The sequence below is a fragment of the Trichechus manatus genome, unplaced genomic scaffold (genome assembly GCF_000243295.1).
Source record: "Trichechus manatus latirostris isolate Lorelei unplaced genomic scaffold, TriManLat1.0 scaffold00031, whole genome shotgun sequence".
Lineage (NCBI taxonomy): Eukaryota > Metazoa > Chordata > Mammalia > Sirenia > Trichechidae > Trichechus > Trichechus manatus.
Window position 1 is genome coordinate 2,844,528 of NW_004443967.1, and position 9,941 is coordinate 2,854,468.

Here is a 9,941-nt window from a genome sequence, read left to right on the forward strand (position 1 = left end):
TCTCTCCTTTAGGGTTGCTATGAGTTGGAATGGAATCGACTCGATGGCAATGGGTTTGGTTTTGGGTTTTTTTAAATATATAATATATACATATATACGTGTGTGTGTGTGTATTTCAAAAACAAGGCAAAATACTTTTTCTGACATGTAAAAGCTGATAGAATTTATCACCAGCAGATCCACATACAAGAAATGTTAGAGGAAATTATATATGCAGAAAGAAAATGCTACCAGATGGAAATGTAAATCGACAGAAAAGAATTAGGGGCTTAAGAAATCATAAATATGTAGGTAAATAATAAAAATTGTTCTTATTTGCAAAAGCCCTTTAAAAAATAATTGATGTATTCATGCAAAAATAATAACAATGTTTCATGGGGCCTATAAAAACATATAAATAAAATATATGACAACAATAGCACAAAGTCCCTGAAGGGGGAAGTATTCTGTTGTATGATTCTTATACTATGCATAAAGTGGTATAATATACTTGAAGGTAAGCTGTGATAAATTAAAGATGTATACTCTAACTCCTACAGCAATCACTATATAAGCAAAACATAGAGTTGTAGCTAATATGTCAACAAAAAAAATAATAAAATGAAATCATTACAAATACTCAATAAATCCTAAAGAAGACAGTAAATGAGGAAAAAGGAAAGAAAGAGTAGATGGGGTAAACAAAAAACACATAAGCGAGATGCTGGATTTAAATCCAACCATGTTAGCAATCACTCCAATTAAAAGGCAGAGATTGTCAGATTAGAGAAAAAAGCAAAACCCAACTATAAAGCAAGTACAAGAAACTCACTTTAAAAACAAATAAGTTAAAAGGAAAAGGTTGTAAAAAGTTATACCATGCTAACACTAATCAAAACAAAGCTGGAAAGGTTATGTAAATATCAGATAAAGTAGATTTCAGTACACAGAATATTGCCAGTAACGAGGATCATCTCATAATGACAAAGGGATCAATTCTTCAAGAGGACATAACGATTCAAAACATTTATGCAGCTAATAACATGGCTTCAAAATGCATGAATCAAAAACTAACAGAAATGCAAGGAGAAGTAGAGAAATCCACAATTATGGCCAGCAATTTCACTACCACTCTCTTAGTAAGTGATAGAACAAGTAGGCAGAAAATCAGTAAGGATATACAAGGCTTACGTACTACAATATCAACCAGTTTGTCCTAATTAATATTTATAGAACATTCCACCCGACAACCAAAAAATACACATTCTTTTCAACTACACAAAGACATTTACTAAGATAGACCATATTCTGGGCCATAAAATACATCCAGCAACCCTGTAGGACAGAGTAGAACTGCCCCACAGAGTTTCCAAGAGCAGCCGGTGAATTAGAACCGCTGACTTTTTGGTTAGCAGCCAAGCTCTTAACCGTTGTGCCACCAGGATTCTCTATAAAATGTATTCTCTCTTATAGTGGTATATACTGATCACAATGGAAATTAAAAATCAAGAATTTAAAGGTATCTGGAAAACCCCTAAATATTTGGAAACTTACACACTTGTAAATAAACCATGGTTTAAAGGAGAAATAAAAATGGAAATTAGAAAGTATTATAAACTGAATGATAACAAAAATACAACATATCAAAATTTGAGGGATGCAGTTAAAGCAATACTTAGAGGGAAATTTATTGCACCAAAATACCTATCAAAAAGAAATTCTCAAATCATTGACTTCAGCTTTCACCTTAAGAAACTAGAAAAGAAATTAAACCCAAAGTAAGCAAAACAAAAAGAGTAAATAATAAAGAAAAGGGTGGAAATTAAATAAATAAAAAACAAAAAAGCAATAGAAAAAAACCATTTAAACTAAAAGCTGGTCTTTGGAGAAAATCAATAAAATTGCTAAACCTTTAGCTAGATTGATCAGGAAAAAAAGAGACAGGACGTAAGTTACCAATTTCAAGAATGAGAAAAGGGACATCAGACATCACCACAAATTGTACATGTATAGTACTCCAGCCATTCCATTACTCAAACTAGCTAACTTTTGTTTTCACGGTAATATTTCAAGATGTTAGAATCTACACCTTCATGAGGAGCGTCTGATTAGATCCTGTAAAAAGCTGGTCCTTCTGCTTGTACCAGCAAGGAAGCTTCAAGAATGCCAGGCTTTCCCCATTCTTCGCTGGTACAAATGATGCACATCCATCTCTGTACACGTTATATTATGTTTTATTTCATCCATTTTCCACTTTTCGGTCTTTCAAGAACATCATTAATCTTTTTGCTGCCATCCTCCATATTGGCCTCGCGCATGTCAGTTTGTTGTACTGTGGGGACTTGCATGTTGCTGTGATGCTAGAAGGTATGCCACCAGTATTCAAATATTCAAATTCAAATACCTGTCACCCATGGTGGACAGGTTTCAGCTGAGCTTCCAGACTAAGACAGACTAGGAAGAAGGACATGGCTGTCTACTTGAAAAAAAAAAACAAAAACTAGCCGTGAAAATCTTAGGAATAGCAGCAGAACATTGTCTGATATAGTGCCGGAAAATAAGCCCCTCAGGTTGGAAGGCACTCAAAAAACAGCTGGGGAAGAGATGCCACCTCAAAGTTGAGTCAACCTTAAAGACTCGGATGGAGTCAAGCTCTCTGGACCTTCATTTGCTGATGTGGCATGACTCAAAATAAGAAGAAACAGCTGTAAACATCCATTAATAATAGGAATGTGGAATGTAGGAAGTATGAATCTAGGAAAATTGGAAATCATCAAAGTGAAAAAGAACATATAAAGATCGATATCTTAGGCATTAGTGAGCTGATATGGACTAAGCCATTTTGAATCGGAAAATCATATCACCTACTACACCAGGAATGACAAATTGAAGAGAAATGGTGTTGCATTCATCATCAAAAACAGCGACTATACACCTGGACCTTGCCAGATGGCATACTCAAGAATCAAATTGACTACATCTGTGGAAAGAGACGATAGAAAAACTCAATATCACCAGTCAGAACAAGGCCAGGGGCTGACTGCGGAACAGACCATCAATTGCTCATATGCAAGTTCACGTGGAAGCTGAAGAAAATTAGAACAAGTCCATGAGAGCTAAAGTATGACCTTGAATATATCTCACCTGATGTTAGAGACCATCTCAAGAACAGATTTGGTGCATTGAACACTAATGACTGAAGACCAGACGAGTTGTGGAATGACATCAAGGACATCATACATGAAGAAAGCAAGAGGTCATTAAAAAGACAGGAAAGAGAGAAAAGATCAAAATGGATGTCAGAGACTCTGAAACTTGCTCTTGAACATAGAGTAGCTAAATCTAATGGAAGAAATCATGAAGTAGAAGAGCTGAACAGAAGATTTCAAAGGGTGGCTGGAGAAGACAAGGTGAAGTATTACAATGACATGTGAAAAAATCTGGAGTTAGAAAACCTAAAGAGAAGAACATGCTCAGCATTTCTCAAGCTGAAAGAACTAAAGGAAAATTCAAGCTTTGAGTTGTAATATTGAAGGATTCTATGGGCAAAATACTGAACAACACAGAAAGCATCAAAGATGGAAGGAATACACAGAGTCACTGTACCAAAAAGAATTGGTCAATGTTCAGTCATTTCAGGAGGTAGTATATGATCAAGAACCTACGGTACTGAAGGAAGAAGACCAAGCTGCACTGAAGACATTTGTGAAAAACAAGTCTCCAGGAATTGATGGAATACCTATTGAGATCTTTTAACAAACAGATGCAGCACTGGAGGTGCTCACTGGTCTATGCCAAGAAATTTGGAAGACAGCTCTCTGGCCAACTGACTGGAAGAAATTCATATTTATGCCTATTTCAAAAAAAAAAAGGTGATCCAACAGAATGCAGAAAGTATTGAACAATATTATTAATAGCACACACAAGTAAAATTTTGCTGAAGATCATTCAAAAGCGGTTGCAGCAGTACATCAACAGGGAACTGCCAGAAATTCAAGCCGGATTCAGAAGAGGACATGGGATGAGGAATATCATTGCTGATGTCAGATGGATCCTGGCTGAAAACAGAGACTACCAGAAAGATGTTTACCTGTGTTTCATTGACTGTGCAAAGGCAGTCAACTGTGTGGATCATAACAAATTATGGATAACATTGTGAAGTATGGGAATTCCAGAGCACTTCATTGTACTATGAGGAACCTGTACATAGACCAAGAGGCAGTCATTCGGACAGAACAAGGGGGTACTGCGTGCTTTAAAATCAGGAAAGGTGTGCATCAGAGTTGTATCCTTTCACCATATTTATTCAATCTGTATGCTGAGTAAATAATCCAAGAAACTGGACTATATGAAGAACAGGGCATCAGGATTGGATTAACAACCTGCCTTATGCAGTCGACACAACCTTGCTTGCTGAAAGTGAAGAGGGCTTGAAGTACTTACTGATGAAGATCAAAGACTACAGCCTTCAGTATGGATTACACCGCAACATAAAGAAAACAATAATCCTTACAACTGAACCAATGGGCGACATCATGATAAATGGAGAAAATACTGACGTTTTCAAGGATATCATTTTGCTTGGATCCACAATCAATGCCCATGGAAGCAGCAGTCAAGAAATCAAACGACATGTTGCATTGGGCAAATCTTGTGCGAAGGACGTCTTTAAAGTGTTAAAAAGCAAAGATGTCACTTTGAGGACTAAAGTGTGCCTGACACAAGCCATGGTGTTTTCAGTTGCCTCATATGCATACAAAAGCTAGGCAATGAATAAGGAAGACCGAAGAAGAATTGATGCCTTTGAATTATGGTATTGGTGAAGAATATTGAATATACCATGGACTGCCAGAAAAATGAACAAATCTGTCTTGGAAGAAGTACAGCCAGAATGCTCCTTAGAGGCAAGGATGGCGAGACTTTGTCTCACATACTTTGGACATATTATCAGGAGGGACAAGTCCCTAGAGAAGGACATCATGTTTGGTAAAATACATGGTTAGTGAAAGAGAGGCAGACCCTCAACAAGATGGATTGACACAGTGGCTGCAACAACGGGCTCAAGCATAACAATGATTGTGAGGATGGCACAGGACTGGGCAGTGTTTCGTTCTGTTGTGCATAGGGTCACTATGAGTCGGAACCAACTCAACAGCACCTAATAACAACAACATATTGGCAGCCGTTCTAAAATCTTAACATGGCTCATTTCCATAATGATGTGCGAGATATTAAGATCTTCAATTTATGCATAAGAGAAATGAGGCTCAGAGAAATCAAATATATTGCCTAAATTACCAGATGGTAGGTAGCAGAGAAGAGATCTGAACCCAGGTCTTCTCACACTGAACCCATATTCTTATGAATAACTCATGCTGCCTTCTTCCTAGTCCCTGTTCAACAGGCTTTCCTCCAGACTGACCCAGATTCATTGATCAAAACCTATCTGGAGACATTTGTTCAAATTGCTACAGATTCACCTATATATAGTAGCATTTCTCTGAAAGAATATTATGAGGGATGTTGTCAACTGACTTGCTGAAATCCGAAGATAAGATATCTATGACATTCCCTGATCTAAAATATAATAGCATTAATAATCCTATCAAAAACTTTTAAAGGAAGTAAAGTTAGTATGACATGATTATTCTCACTGAACCCATACTAATCTCATCGACCACTTTCCTGCGGGCTCCTTTTGTTTATTTATTCAACAAATGTTTATAGAACATGTTTATAGAACACATGCCAGGCACCATATTGGAGATACAAAATTGAACAAAACAGCACAATACCTGTTTTCTTGGAGCTTACAGCATAGGAGACTTATATCATACCTGCTTAATACAGTAAAACCTGCTAAAGCCAGAACTGTGTAAGGTGGGAACCTGTCAGAGAAGGAAAAACCAAATATTTTCCATTAAAAGGAGCTGTAGAAAAGTGGTAAGATTGCACGCTGTCAAAGGTGGAAAGCTTGTGAGACCTGGAAAAACAAGGCAGTCCCATAGAGTTCCAGCTCTCACAGGTTTCACTGTAATTGATTCCAAAAAGTTTCAAAAATAAGCATCAAGTTCATTGGCCTGTGGGTTTCTAGATTTGCTTAGATAATTTGGGGCACACACTGAAACCTGCCCATCCAATATCTATTCCTTACTTCTTCCTGGTTAACAGAAGCCTGCCTTTGTTCAGAGTGACCTCTTTCCCAGCCTTGAGCAAAGAAAGAATCAAGATGTCTACACCAATCATGATAATGTTGTTCCCTAATATTCCAACTGTCCCTGCAGCCAAGGTAACCATGTAACCCAGTTCTGGGTAATGAGACCTAAGAGAAAGCTAACTTCAAGGGCTTCTGGAGAAGCTTTGCTTTCCAGGTAAAAGGGCACAGACAAAACTAGCACTGAATCTTTTTCACTTTTTTCTCCCTTAGATGTGTCTTCAATATGAACTTAATGTCCAAACCCACCACCAATCACGCACCCTGGACTTTGTGTTAAATCTCTATCTGTTTAAACCACTATATTCGTGTTTTCTCTTACTTGCAGCCAAATGCATTCCTGACTCATTTAATTTTGAGCACAGATATGGCTGCTAGAATAACTCAAAAGAATGAAAGAAATAAGAGAGCTGAGAAATAGCCCCTGACAGTGTGTCATGCTGAGGGACAGCAATGGAAGTGAACTTAACCCTGCCATTTAGAAAAGACCTTGGGCCAGAAGAGAATGGAATCCCTGACTCACTTTTACAACATTTGTAGTAGAATAAGGACTTCAATTTGACTGAAAACTCTTTCGCCAGTAGATTAAACTAGAAAGTTTCAGCTATGAAGCATCAAAGGATGATTGGAATGTCAAGTGTGATGCTAGCTGGAAATGCTTATAACTGTACCCCGCAACTGGACTGCTAATAGCATTGTTGTTGTTGTCAGGTGCCATGGATTCAGTTCTGGCTCATAGAGTCCCTAGGTACAACAGATTGAATCACTGCCTGGTCCTGTGCCACCCTCACAGTGGTTGCTGTGTTTGAGCCCATTGTTGCAGCCACCGTGTCAATCCAGCTTGTTAAGGGTCTTCTTCTTTTTTGCTGACCCTGTACTTTACCAAGCATGATGTCCTTCTCCAGGGACTGGTCCCTCCTGATAACACCTGTAAAGTAAGTAAGATGAAGTCTCACCATCCTCACTTCTAAGGAACATTCTGGCTGTACATGTCCCAAGACAGATTTGTTTGTTCTTCTGGCAGTCCATGGTATATTTATTATTCTTTGCCAACACCATAATTCAAAGACATCAATTCTTCTCCAGTCTTCCTTATTCACTGTCCAGCTTCCACATGCATATGAGGTGATTGAAAACACCATGGCTTGTGTCAAGTGCACCTTAGTCCTCAAAGTGACATCTTTGCTTTTTAACACTGTAAAGAGATCTTTTGCAGCAGATTTGCCCAATGCAATATGTTGTCTGATTTCCTGACTGCTGCTTCCATGGGTGTTGATTGTGGGTCCAAGTAAAGTAAAATCCTTGACAGTTTCAATCTTTTCTCCGTTTATCATGATGTTGCTTATTGATCAAGTTGTAAGGATTTTTGTTTTCTTTATATTGAGGTGTAATCCATACTGAAAGCCGTAGTCTTCCATCTTCATCAGTAAGTGCTTCAAGCATTACCCATCACATATGTATGCTGGAGAAAGCAGAATACTCCAAGAAAAGTAGACCCAGCCTACAAGCCCAAATAACTATTTCCTTAGTACCAAGCTATTGTTCCCAAGCTAAAATATTTGTGGTATTTTCTCTTATGTATCTACTTGCTCCAAGTCTTAAAGAGGACCAAACTGTGTCCAAACTTCATGTTTTATGATGGTGTAGACTTCATGCTCCGGCGTAAGGCATGCCAGGACCACAGCCTAGTGAGGAGAGTGAAGTGGGCAGAGCCAAATGGAATGGGGGATGAGGAAACATCCTTGGATACCAAAGCCAGTTATATTAAGACATACTGTCCAAAGAGTGAGTCAAGCCTATGTCCAACCCAGACATCCACTGGGACCAGAAGGGCTCATGTGACAAGGCAGATTAGAGCAATAACCCTCAATATGGTCATCGAATACACTGGAGCCAAGAAGAAGGCAGTAGGCTTCTGGGAGATCTGTCCTGGCCTTTCCTACTGGATAGGGTACACAACAAGGCTCCGTCCCCCAGGAAGGAAGGCTGGCTGTGCCTCAGAGCAGGGCACCAGTTCTAGAAGTGAACTGGGGAACTGTATAGGATAACTAGTAGGGCAGGGTAATTAAGAAATTTGCTTGCATATCATTTTTTTTTTTTAAACAGCTGTTAGCTCATTCTGAAGGAAGAAAGATATCTTTTTCTTCTCCTAGAAATGTAGCCAGGCTCTGTGTTTTGAGTCCTGAGTTTCCCTAAGCCCTTGAGGGAGGCTGAGTAATTACAATTAAGAGGCTTTTTGTTATCGAGAGCCAAAAAATGAAAAGCTTCTTGACTGGGGTCTTTGTTCTTCCTGTGGAATCAAGCTGGATAGTGTGAGCCAGAAAGGTTGCCTGAGAAGAAGGTGAAGCCAGGCATTGGCTTGCAGGGGTACAAAGCTTGCAGCTTCTGGTTGCGGTTCAGACCTGAGCTCATTTGGATACAGGGCCTTGGAGGTGGCAAGTCCTCAGAAGGAGGTTAGGGGTAAGAAGACTGTAAAAAGTGATTTTCTAGAGTCTGGGGCTCACCAAAGTTCTCAGTGGCACACATGTTGTGGAGGAGATGTTGCTGCCAGCTCAGCTTCCCACCATTGAATGCACTATGCAGGGCCCAGGCGAGGAGCAATGGTGACCGAAGGCCAAGGCTTCTGCTTAGCTTTCTGAGCAACGCATGTACCAAGGTAAGGAAGAGGAGTGAATCCCAGAAATGATCAGTATTAGACATCTAGGAAACCTTGACATGTGCTATTTAGAGCCAGATTAACTCAACAATAGTTTGTTCAGAATGCATTGACTGAGAACCCGTTTTGCACCAGGTATCTTGCTAGGTGCTGAGATTACACAGATGAAGATATCACACATGGACCCTGCCCTGTGCAGTCAATAGTCTAGTGACCTATGGCAGGCAGGGAGGGAGGCAGTAAGGAAAAAGGTAAACAACAAGTAAGCAAAATCAGAATACATTGTGCAAAGTACAATGAAGAATTCAAACAGCATCTTCACAGAGAATAACAGATGGGACTGACATGAGATAACGTGGTCTGGGATGGCCTCTCTAAGGGAAGAAGCTAAACAGTGACTGAGCTGTGAGAAGCAACTGGCCTGAAAGGAGCCCAGAGATGACTTTTTCATGAAGAGGGAACGATATGTACCAAAGTCCCGAGGGAAGCAGAGAACCGGAAAAAGGCCAGTATGGACTGAGGTGAAGTGAGTTAGGGGAAAATGGCAGAGGGTGGGGTTGAAAAGCCAGGAAGGGACTGGATAAAGCAGGGCTGTATAAGCCATAGTAAGTCGTTTGGAAAATTAAAAATAAAATTGTGATGTGTCCAAAAAGGCAGAGAGAAATTCATATAGGCATTACCCTGGAAAGACTAGAGAAGGATGAATCAGACAGAAGCCTGGGTCCATAGACTTGGACCACCTGGAAGGAGGAGGAAGTGGCCAGGCATTCTAGAACTGTGATGCATGCAGGGCTCTGGCCAGAGCAAATTATAGCAGTGAGTCTAGGTGGGAGGAAAGTGAGTCCATGTTTAAGTACCACTTATTGAGCACTTACTATGTGCCAACCACTGTTGTAAATACTTTGTAGGCATCATCTCAATCAATCCTCTCTATCAGTCATAGTGCAGTCAGGAAAGCAGAGCTCTGCCAGGCAATTCAGTAACCAAAAAAATCCCATCACCATCGAGTCAATTCCAATTCATGGCAACCCCATGTGTGTCAGAGTTGTACTGTGCTCCATATGGTTTTCTTGACTATAATCTTTATGGAAG